The 12183-nt window shown below is 44.3% G+C and overlaps 1 protein-coding gene across 2 annotated transcripts in view; it reads left to right on the top strand.

The window, feature by feature from the left end:
* Positions 1–220: 220 nt before the first annotated feature.
* The window catches only part of PRDM10 (PR/SET domain 10), a 99803-nt gene continuing 87840 nt past the window's right edge, over positions 221–12183 (top strand). For both annotated transcript variants that reach the window (XM_027531559.1, XM_027531560.1), the window contains exon 1: positions 221–1379. The gene's annotated coding sequence lies outside the window, so the exon portion shown is untranslated. The remainder of the gene's footprint in view (positions 1380–12183) is intronic.

The following is a 12183-nucleotide window of genomic DNA, read 5'->3' on the forward strand; positions in this document are numbered from 1 at the left end:
TTTTCTTGGTTAGCTAGTGAAGTGACGTTGCTCAGTCGTGTCTGACTCTTTGCGACCCCATGGACTAGTAGCCCGCCAGGCTCCTCCGTCTATGGGATTTTTCAGGCAAGAACCCTGGAGTGGGTTGCCATTTCCTTCTCCAGGGGATCTTCCCAACCCAGGGATCGAACCGGGGTCTCCCACATTGTAGGCAGATGCTTTTACTGTCTGAGCCACCAGAGAAGTCCCACAGTTTAGCAGTTTTGCCTGTTTTATCGTCGTTAATACTTTCATCCGTTTAAATTCTAGTGTGCTATTTTACATGTAAATTCCCCCTTATTCTTCAACACGTAGCAAGGTAGATGTCACGGACAGGGTAACTGCCCCCTGAAGATACAAAGGTTCAAGATCTGTTCAAGAGCTAGTTGTCATTCATATTAGGGGCGGGGGGATTAGGGCTGATGTCTTGCTGCTAAGCCTGAGCTCATTTCTCTGCCCTGGGCTGTTACGCGAAAGCAATTTTATGGGATGGTACGACGCGGAAACCTGAGGTTAAAAGAAGAGTGAGTGAAGCCCTGGGTTAACCAGGGTTGATAAGACCATGTTTGTGAAAATCACTTCCTCTGAGCACAGTAAAGGTGAGAGGAGAGAGTCGGCGTGGCGCTCTAGGGTTCTGCCCGTCAGAACCCAGACTTCGTGGCCCGGCTCCAAGGCGCAGGGGCGCAAGTCCCGGCCGCGCTGCGCTCTGCTGCGCGAGAGGCGTGGGCTCGGCTGGGCCTCCGCAAATCGGCCCGTCGGGTGCCCAGGCGCGGCTCCCGGGACGCGGGTCCTCGGGGGCTTGCAGGGAAGGCTGGGCACCCGACAAGCGGCCCCTCCTCCCGACCTGGGGTACAAGCCTCCCCACCTGGCAGCCGGGGGTCCCTGCAAGCTGTCCCGGCCCTGAATCCGGAGAGTCGGCTTCTCTGATTGGCTTAGAGCACAAACGCAGGAGAGCGCTGCCTGAGACGCGCTCTTTGATTGGATTTGAAACGAACAGCAGAACACGAAATAAAGAGGCCTTCCGTCATTGGGCCATCGTGTGAATCTCCTTTTGGCTTCTCCGCCGACTGAATTAGCGTCTCAGGAGCTCGGTCATGAGTCTTAAATCTGGGCCTGTCAATTCACCCCGGCGTTACTCGTCTCTAGACGAGGCACGGAGTTTACAGAGTTCAACCAATCACATAAGGCCGAGATCAGGTTGCCAGGCAGGTTATGCTAATGAGGCCCCGCCTTTTATGCTGCTCCCACTCTGCGGCGGGAAGAACCACCTGGAGGTGGCGGGGGGGGTTTGATTTCCATCACCCCTAGGGAGAGAGGATCGGGGACCCGCTGATCTCCCAGCTCCCCTCACCCAACGTCGTGTAAGTACCTAAAGGATTAGGGGAACCGGATAAGCCAGCGTCCAGAGTACCCCATCGACTGGGAGGGTGTTTCGTCTTTGCTTAGTCCCACCCAAAATGGCGCCAAGCTCTTTCCGCGTCTCAGAGCCCGGTCGGGGCCAACCGACCGCGGACCCGGGTGGGGGGGGACTTGATGGTGGTGGTGGGGGGGAGAAATCCCGGCGGCACCGCCCGATGGTACAGTCCAGCCGGGGCTGGGACGAGGCACCTCACTCGGGGTGGGGGGTCAAACCATCTGCACCTTCCAAGGGGAAAGGGCCGAGATCTGCTCTCGGAGCCCTCCTGGCGCTGCGATCGGCCATGGCTCCGGCGCCTCTTCGCCCTGCCTTCCCCGCGCGCGTCCTCCCCCCTGCGACCCCCGAGCGGCTCGCACGCTCCGCCGGCCGCGCGCACCTCTCCTCCCCTGCCCGCGTTGGTTGGGCCGGGACGGCAGTTGGGCGCCCTGCGCGCTCCTGCGGCGGCGGTTGGCCGGGCGCTCGGGGTGCGGCGGGCCGTCTCGGTCGGCGGGCGCGGGGGCGGCGGGCTCCGTGGATCGGGCACCCTGCTTTGTCTCGGGAGGCCGCGCCGCCGTCCTGCCGTGGATCGCTGGTGTCCCCGGGACCCGGCGAGGCCCCGCTCGGACGGCGTGGGGGTGGCCGGCGTGGGTCGGTCGTGGTGGACGATGTCCGCGGTGGGCAGGGCGCGGGCAAAGGTCCACGTGCGCTCGGGGTAGAGCTCGAGGCCTCTGGGGAGCCGGTTGGTGATTCCAGCCGACAGTCTGCTTTCTTTAAGCACTTGAACCTGCGGCCCCTATCAGGCCCTCCACCAAATAGAGCGAACGCAGCGCTCTGGAATCGCGGGCGTGCGTGCCTGCCTAGCCTTTTCTGGCGGATTGGTGGGTTTCGGTCCATTTTCAGTCAGTGTCTACGTCTAAGCATGAGCCGGTTCTGGGTCTGAACCCGAGGGTTCGGCGCCTGAGCCATCCCACCCACCCTGGTCCTGTGCCGTCTGCGCCTGTTCAAATCTGGCCTGGCTCATCGTCCCCAAATGGTCTTGAAACTCAAAAGTAATCTTCGTTAAAAACAGAATTTGCTCGAGACGGTTTGCGGCCTCTGGGTCAGACCCGCTCCTTTGTTTCTTTTTCCACCTCTTGCTGGAAGCTCTTTGAGGGCAGGAAGATAACGCTGCGTGCCCCGAATACCCTCCCACACACTCCTCCCACGGCACTGCAGCAGCTTCCACGTTGAGGAGCCGTGCTTACATGATGCTGTAGAATTGAAAAAGCAAAATTAAGAAAAAAACTGGGCTGGGGCAAAGCCATCCTTAAAGCAGCTTTGATTCAATCTAATATGTTGACAAAGTAACTTCTGTGTTTTTAAATGAGTGAAATTGACATAAAGTGAACACTTTCGTAGTAGATGCACATTTAAAAAATTTGAACCAAGACTTTTATTTTCACTTTGTAACTCATATTTATTCCTTGAGCACCCATTCTTGGCTCTGTTCTTTGTTTTGTAAGGGCGCTAAACTGCTGTCTGCTTTTCTGAATAAGGCATTTTTTTCCTAATGTTTTGCAGTATGCTCCACCTCGCGATAATGTTTCCATAGAGTATGTATTGTAGATAAGGCTGTAGATACGGCGAAGCTCAGGTCTTCAAGGGCCCTCAGTACTTTTTAAGATACCGGTGGTATAAGGGATAGTGTAGCAATCCAGTGTAAACCTAAATTGGTTGGCACTGCCTCAACCTCCACGTGTCTGAATTTTTTTTTCTAGTTTTAACAGTAAGACATGATCATTGTAGAAAATAGAGAAATAGTATATAAAAAGTAAAAATTAACCTGAAGTTCAATTACTGGAGATAGTTTATACTAGTATTTTGGTTACTTCAGATCTTTTGTGTGTGCATAGAAAATGTTTTTACAAACGTCATCATGATACGTGGTTTTCATATCTAGTTTTTTTGGGGATTGTTTACTTATTATTTTTCTCTTTTAAAAATGTAGATAGTTACCTAATGACTTCACTGATGATTTGCCATTTTCAGTAGTTTTTCCCCATTATTTGAAGGGGGTGTCATGAAATCCTCTGAACTAAAGGAATTAGGAAATTTGGATCATTCTGTTTTTCATGGGTAGAATTCATTGATTGCTGTTTAAATTTATCATAGGTAACCTAATGAAATAGGTTTCTGAGTAATAAGTGGAATTGTTTCAGGAGTTGAGAAATACTGTAATTTGGAGAAGGCGCTCGCGACCTACTCCAGTACTCTTGCCTGGAAACTCCCATGGACGGAGGAGCCTGGTAGGCTGCAGTCCACGGGGTCGATAAGAGTCGGACACAACTGAGAGACTTCACTTTCACTTTTCACTTTCATGCATTGGAGAAGGAAATGGCAACCCACTCCAGTGTTCTTGCCTGGAGAATCCCAGGGACGGGGGGAGCCTGGTGGGCTGCTGTCTATGGGGTTGCACAGAGTCGGACACGACTGACGTGACTTAGCAGCAGCAGCAGCACTGTAATTTTGGTTTCCATAGTAAGCTTATATGTTAAACTGGTGAACACAAGGTAACTGCATAATTTCATTTGGTACAAGTGATAAACATCCTGTCATTCCAGTGTTGTATTTGTTTAGCCAAAGTTTGTTCTAAAATAGGATACTGATGTACTTTGACCTGTGCCCAGCAAAATACAGTCTTTCCCCCCTGACTTCAGTCCCGGAGAGTGTAGACACACCCTGTCCAGCCATTTGTATGATTTTCACAAGCAGAATTCATTGGTTACCATTTAAATTTGTCACAGATGCTCTAGTAGATTAGCAGTATTGGTCTGGTGACTAGAAAGAGCCGTGAGTTAAGGAAATGCTAAGGCCACCGCTTTGTAGAATGGTCCCGCTGGAGTTCTCCTGGGGATCCGGTAGGGACAGGAAGGTGAGAGGGGAGCTTTTCTGACTTTATTATGTTGGTCATTCTCAAACTCTTCCTCTCCCTCTGTGGCCTTATGCTGTTTACATGAATTACTGCTTAAGGTGTGTCTGGGTCGTTTTTATTCTCTAAATTGTAAGCCTAGTTCAGGACTTAACATGGGGCATTCTGAGCAGTAGCCTTTCCAGTTTTATGCACAAAGCAGTTTATTTGCCCTTCTGTGACACTTGATACATTACTATTAGTACTGAAACATTCTTCCCACTCCCTTTCCAAAGTCCTTTGGTGGCTTCAGACTTCCTCTTGCCCAGACCTGTGTAGATTTTAAATGTTCAGGTTGTGGACAGCAGCTGCAAGTAGGTTCTTTTTGGATAACTTTGAAATATTCGAAAGAATTGGGGTTGAAGAAATGAAGAGGGAGGAGAGAGACTATATAGATCCTCCCAGGTTACAGTCATAGCAAGACCAGTTAAAAATGTGGTGAAAACACTCATTATAAAATTATAAAACACTCATTATTGCACATTATAAAACAATAATGTGCAGTTCTTTAATAACTCCAAACATAGAGATTGCTGGAAGGTGAACCTGCGAATAGCCTCTCATTTATCTCAGCACTGGAGTGCTGGAGCCAAATGCCCACTTTTCTGCCCACATGCTGCTCTCTGATTGCAACCACAGTCTCTTCCTAACAGTCTTTCAGACCTGTGCTGTCCGGACCGGTGGCTAGTGCCGTGTGTGTGACTTACAGGTCAGATTTTGAGATTTAGTGTAAAAAAAATGAAATATTTCAATTTCTCAAATACTGATTGCATGTCGAAATGATAATATGTTGTCAATCCCATGTTAATAAATAAAATACATTATTGCAATTAATTTAGCCTGTTTGTACTTTAAACAAATGTGGCCACTGTAAGATTTAAATTTATGTTTATGGCTTGCATGTGTGGCTTTGCCTGGTAACAACAGCCACCTTAGGCTTAGTCCCATGGGGCGGGGTGCTCCCAGGTGGCAGTAAATCATCATACTATGTATTATCTCTTTGTTTCTATAGTTTCAGCCAAAAGATACTGCCTATGGTAGATGTATCTGATTTCTTTCAGTGCTTTTATGATAGCTCTCACAGAAGCACTATTCTTCTGAAGAATACCTTAATCTTAAAACCACTTCCAGGTAATTGAGTTAACTGTTACTGAATTAATATATTAATTAATCATTGAACTTAATGAAATGACATCTGTTAAGCACATAATCCATTAAAGAAAACGTTGAGCTAAGCATAATCAGCTGAATTTTCCCCATTGGTCTGCTACTTACTCATTGATTTTTATAATGGACTATTTTTCAAAGATTTAAGAAATATTTCTGAGAGAAACTTGAAATTGAGAAAATCAAGCTCACGATTTATTTTTTTCTCCTGTGATTAAAGAAAAGGCTACAATAGTTAGCTTTTAAGTGTGGAACACTTTGAACCAGCTTGTGGGACAACTATCCTTTTAACACAAAGAATGGTATTCTTTTGGGACTTCCCTGGTGATCCAGTGGTTAAACCTGCTCTTCCATTGCAAGGGGCATGGGTTCTATCCTTGGTCAGGAAAGGAGGATCCTGCAGGCCAAGTGGCCTGGCCAAAAAAAAAAAAAGAGGTAGATGAGACACTATACTTAAAAAAAAAAATCATATTATTTTTATTTGATTTTACTACCCTGTGTGAGGGTTTGATGCAGTGTCCATTTTAACAGCATGGGCCTTGTGGGGCAAAGGAACCTATATTCAGAGCTCAGCTCAATTAGACTGGCTGTGATCTTTGGCCCATTAGTTAACTTCTGTAAGCCTTAGTTTCTTTATCATATTATTAAACTAGTTTCTTAATTATTAATGGGGTGTAGTAGTATCAGACTTCCCAGGTGGCACAGTGGTAAAGAATCTGCCTGCCAATGCAGAGATGCAGGAGATTCGAGTTTGATTCCCTGGGTCGAGACGATCCCCTGGAGAAAAAAATGGCAATGCGCTCCAGTATTCTTGCCTAGGAAATCGTATGAACAGAGGAGCCTGGTGGGCTACAGTTCATGGCGTCATAGAGAGTCAGACACGACTGAGCACACACAATATTGTGAAGCAACTATTTGTGCTTATTTCTTGCTTTCTAAATGTAAATACCTAGAAGCTTTGAATATTTTTTTAGTCCCCTCATATAGAATGCAGAGAAGGCAATGGCAACCCACTCCAGTACTCTTGCCTGGAGAATCTCATGGACGGAGGAGCCTGGTGGGCTGCAGTCCATGGGGTCGTGAGGAGTTGGACAGGACTGAGCGACTTCACTTTCACTTTTCACTTTGACGAATTGGAGGAGGAAATGGTGACCCACTCCAGTGTTCTTGCCTGGAGAATCCCAGGGACTGGGGAGCCTGGTGGGCTGCCGTCTCTGGGATCACACACAGTCTGACACGACTGAAGCGACTTAGCAGCAGCAGCAGCAGCAGCATGTAGAATGCAGTTCAAAAGTGTCTTTTACTTGTGCTGTGCTTAGTCTCTGTCATGTGGGAATAAAGGAGTGAATGCAATTAACATAAGACATTAAAGTGAGAACTGGAATTTTCTTCCCTCTCCTTCACAATTCTTACTTTTGTATGCACATCTCACCATTTTGTTGGCATTGCTTGAAGGTTTTGCTTGGGGGTTATTTTCAGTCTCGCCACAAGCCATCATTATAGGCAAACTTGTTATAATGCTTTTTCTGATAGAGGAATAGCTGTAATCCTTTGACTAATTATTGCTTTGTATTTGACTGACTTTTCAAGTGTTCTTTCTGAGGCACCTGTTTACATTTGATTCTTACTGTGTGGTAGTGAAAAAAAGGGGGTTTACAAGTGAAAAAAAAGGAGACAAAAGTTTTGTGAATGATATAAGAGTGGCGGGAGCAAGGTGTCTGGGTCCTCAGTCCCAGGCAGTGGTGTGTATAAGATTCAGCCTTTTACTCATCATCTATTCATCTTCCCTTTTATCCTTTTTCTCTTGAAGTTGGTGAATTGAAAGTTATCTGTATTTCAAGTGCTTTGTAAACAAGCACCAGCGGCCAATAGCCATTTAGGACACTTGTTTATGTAACACATAAGTTTTCTCAAGTATGTTTAACCCACTGAAGTAAGGTGTGAAATAACCACAAAGCAATAGTTCTAGAATGAAAACTAAATTGTGGAGCAGTAATTGTATTTTGATTAACTTTGTTTCATTTAAAATTTTAAGAAAGTTGAAAAGAATTAAAAAAACAGAAGAAAAACACACAAAAAAATAAAAAACAAAAGGAAATTTAAAAAAAAAGAAAAAACAGTTTAAGGAAGTTGATCCTTATATATTTATACATAGTTTTCCCAAACCTTAGAAATCTCATTGAACAATTGTATCCTTTTATGGGAGAAATATCAATAACCTCATATATGCAGATGACACCACCCTTATGGCAGAAAGTGAAGAGGAACTAAAAAGCCTCTTGATGAAAGTGAAAGTGGAAAGTGAAAAAGTTGGCTTAAAGCTCAACATTCAGAAAACGAAGATCATGGCATCTGGTCCCATTACTTCATGGGAAATAGATGGAGAAACAGTGGAAACGGTGTCAGACTTTATTTTTTTGGGCTCCAAAATCACTGCAGATGGTGACTGCAGCCATGAAATTAAAAGACGCTTACTCCTTGGAAGGAAAGTTATGACCAACCTAGATAGCTTATTGAAAAGCAGAGACATTACTTTGCCAAGAAAGGTTCGTCTAGTCAAGGCTATGGTTTTTCCAGTGGTCATGTATAGATGTGAGAGTTGGACTGTGAAGAAAGCTGAGTGCCGAAGAATTGATGCTTTTGAACTGTGGTGTTGGAGAAGACTCTTGAGAGTCCCTTGGACTGCAAGGAGATCCAACCAGTCCATTCGGAAGGAGATCAGCCCTGGGATTTCTTTGGAAGGAATGATGCTAAAGCTGAAACTCCAGTACTTTGGCCACCTCATGCGGAGAGTTGACTCATTGGAAAAGACCCTGATGCTGGGAGGGATTGGGGGCAGGAGGAAGAGGGGATGACAGAGGATGAGATGGCTGGATGGCATCACCGACTCGATGGACGTGAGTTTGAGTGAACTCCAGGAGTTGGTGATGGACAGGGAGGCCTGGCATGCTTCGATTCATGGGGTTGCAAAGAGTCGGACACGACTGAGCAACTGAACTGACTGGATACATCATTTAAAAAATCATCTCTTTTTCAGATTTGTGGTTTTTCAACAGTTATAAACTATAGGAGGTATATTTTAATTCTAACAAAATCTTTACAAGACTGCTACATAAAAAATTCAAAACTTTACTGAGTGACACTAAGTAAACTCTAAATAAATGGAGAGACTGGTTTGAGGACTGGAAGATTTAATCTTATAAAGAATCAATTTTTTGGAAACTGACTTATGGATTTAATGTAATCCTAGCAAACTGAAAAGCAAAAACTAAACAAGCTAATAATTTGCCAAGGCCTGGAATAAAGCAAGATACTCTCGAAAAAGAAAAGAAGTTGGAAAAACTTACGTTCCAAAGATCAAGAAGAGTTAAATAATTAAGACATTGTGATCCTGGCACCAGGGTAGAGCAACTAAACACCCCAAGGAATCCAGAAACAGTCTCTCACACAGTCAAACATTTGATTTATGACCCAGGAGGCATGGTCGATAAAAGGCCAAACCACACAACTTTTAGAAGTTGAGGTTGAGAACCAAATTCATGACCTCAGTCTAAAGAGGGGTTTTTAAAATTTAAGATGTTACCTGTACTAACAGAATAAGGGTAAAAGTCGTGAGCAGGCACTTCTGAAAAGAAGAAATCCAGGTGTCTAATAAACATATGAGAAGGTGCTCAACCTTGTTAATAATCAAGGAAATGCAAATTACAGCCAGAGTGCTATGTCACTGTGAACCTAAAGTTGGCAAACACGTACCTGACGAAGTTGGCAATACCAAGTCCCGAAGCTATTGGGCAATAGAACAGTCACACCTGGCTGGTAGAAATAGAAACTGGTATGACCATTTAGGAAAACCTTTTGGCATTGCCTGGAAAGTCAAAGACATGCAGATGTCAAAGCCCAGCCATTCCACTATTAGAGAAATTCATATACGTCAGAGAACCCAGAAGAATATTTGCGGTAATTAATTTTCCTGATGTGAGTTGATTGAATTCATATTTGAGGCCTGTTGTGTTCTGTAAACAGGTTAGCTGTATTTTGGCACAATGGTAAATAAATGTTACTTATATTTTTTCCTTCTCTGCTGGATCTTTTAATAATATCCAGTCTGGTCTTCATTTCCTAAAACAGTTTTCTGACTCTTTGCAACCCCATGGACTGTAGCCCACCAGGCTCCTCTGTCCATGGAATTCTCCAGGCAAGAATACTAGAGTGGGTAGCCATTCCCTTCTCCAGGAGATCTTCTGGACCTAGGAATTGAACCTGGGTCTCTTGCATTGCAGGCAGGTTCTTTACCATCTGAGCCACTAGGGAAGCAATAATATCCAGTCTGGTCTTCATTTCCTAAAACAATGCTGGCACAGAATAGGCCTTTAATAAATATTTTATGTTTAAAAATTATTATTTGAATTTTTATAGTGAATACCCTTCACTATAGCTTTGTAGTTGCTTATCCCTGGCTGTTGATTAATTTGCTCAATTAAATCTGTCTGTGGGTTCCAGTTGTCAAGATCAAGATAAAGAACTTGCCTCACATCTAGTATTTTCCCACCACTTTGTACTGAGAAAACACTTTAAGAAATGTCCTGATTTGTACAAGCTATCTCTGAATACCAGGCCAGTGGTGAGTGCTGGCTTCCTATGAAGTGAAGTGAAGTGAAAGTCGCTCAGTCATGTCCGACTCTGCGACCCCATGGACTATACACCCATGGAATTCTCCAGGCCAGAATACTGGAGTGGGTAGCCTTTCCCTTCTCCAGGGGACCTTCCCAACCCAGGGATCAAACCCAGGTCTCTCGCATTGCAGGCAGATTCTTTACTGTCTGAGCCACCAGGGAAGCCCAAGAATACTGGAGTGGGTAACATATCCCTTCTGCATCAGATCTTCCCACCCCAGGAATCAAACCGGGGTCTCCTGTATTGCAGGTGGATTCTTTACCAGCTGAATCAGGGAAGTCCCACTGGCTTCCTATGATAGTTTTATTAAGATGGAGGAGGTTGAAATTAGAACAGCATATTAATTACATGCCATTAATACAGAGTTTTTATGAAGGCAATAACTGCCTCATCGTGTCATCTGTCTGGGCATACTATTTGTTAATCAGATGCTTATTTTTGACCATTCCGCGTTTCATATTTAACTTTGTGAACAAGGGACCAAGGCTGAGGAATGAGAATTTAAACACGAACAGTAGGTGAGACCCATATTACGTGTTCACAGGGGGACTGAACTGGATACAAAGGGAATTATTTGGAGCCAGTGTCTCTGGCTTCTTAGTCCTGGGACAGGGCCATGGCCCAGTCTGTTGGAACAAAAGGCTGTGCTTATTTCAGGAGTAGAGTGTTTCATGCAGAGTGAATGGGTAGTCACACTGTCTTCTCTTGTGTTATACACATTATGTTAAATTATGAAACCTGTGCTCTAGAATGATTTCATCTATGCAATTTAAATACTTTTTTTTTCTAGTTAAAACATTTTAAAGCACTTGAATTTATTGAGGGAACAGCTTAGTACTTGAGATTATGCCTGTTAACATTACCTAGTATTTTACTCTAACCTGGATTTGTGATCATCAAGTCAGTTACCACCTGGAGCCCTCTGTTAAGTGCGGCTTCCAGGGCCCTAGAAGACCCGCCTGTGAGTCTCCTATTTAGTTACTGCAATTGTTGTTTCAGTGAGGAGCTTGCGATATATGGGCCAGATAGCTTTCTGTCTATAGGTGTGCCCGGGCCACAGACTGGACTTGTACTCTTGCCAGTTCTCTTGAGAACAGATGCTTCTGTTGAGAAAGGGGGGCTGGAGGGATTGTGCTCAGAGCTATGTTATCTGCAGTTGGAAAACGTGGATGCTGCATATTATCTGATGAGTCATTCGTATCAATCGTTCCGTCTTCAGATGTTCCTCATAGACCCATATTTGCATACAAAGTTTGTTTCAAATATTGCTGGTAAGTGCCTGGAACGGATTTGCTTGTTATCACGTGGCTGAGGGAAGCTGGAAAATCAAGTGTGCCTGAGAGTAATCTGATTGGCAAGGAAGACCACCTGAAGTAACCACCAGCCTTTTCAGAATTCTAAGACAGTCATACCACAAACGTATTAGAGAAGCTGGTAAGATGCATATTTTAAAGAAGGGTATAAAGATTCTTGCTAAGTTTTTGTTTGTTAATAAAAGATGTCTCTTTTTAAAAGGTGACTTCGGGCACTAATGGTCTGTTTTTCTTTCTTTTTGGCTGCAGTGCACAGCTTTCTGCATCTTAGTTCCCTGACCAGGGAGACTGAACCAACTGCCCTTGGCGGTGAAAGTTCAGAGTCTTGCCACTAGATTGCCAAGAAATTCCCATGAATAATAATAATTATTATTATTTTGGGGGAAATTGATACAATTATTTAATTTTTAAAGATTAAAAAATTTAAATTTAAAATAATTAAAAAATTTTGAATTAAATTATTTAACAGATTTAGTAGATGTAATTCATATGCCATAAAATATACCCATTATAATTAATTTCTTAGCATATATGCAAAGGTTTGCAGCCATCAACACAATTTAAATTGAAAACATTTTTAGCACTGCAGAAAGAAGCCCTGTATCCGTCGGCAGTTACTCCTGTTCACCTGACAACCCCTCTCCAGGGGATACTTCTATCTCTATAGA

This window comes from Bos indicus x Bos taurus, chromosome 29 (assembly GCF_003369695.1).
Source record: "Bos indicus x Bos taurus breed Angus x Brahman F1 hybrid chromosome 29, Bos_hybrid_MaternalHap_v2.0, whole genome shotgun sequence".
Lineage (NCBI taxonomy): Eukaryota > Metazoa > Chordata > Mammalia > Artiodactyla > Bovidae > Bos > Bos indicus x Bos taurus.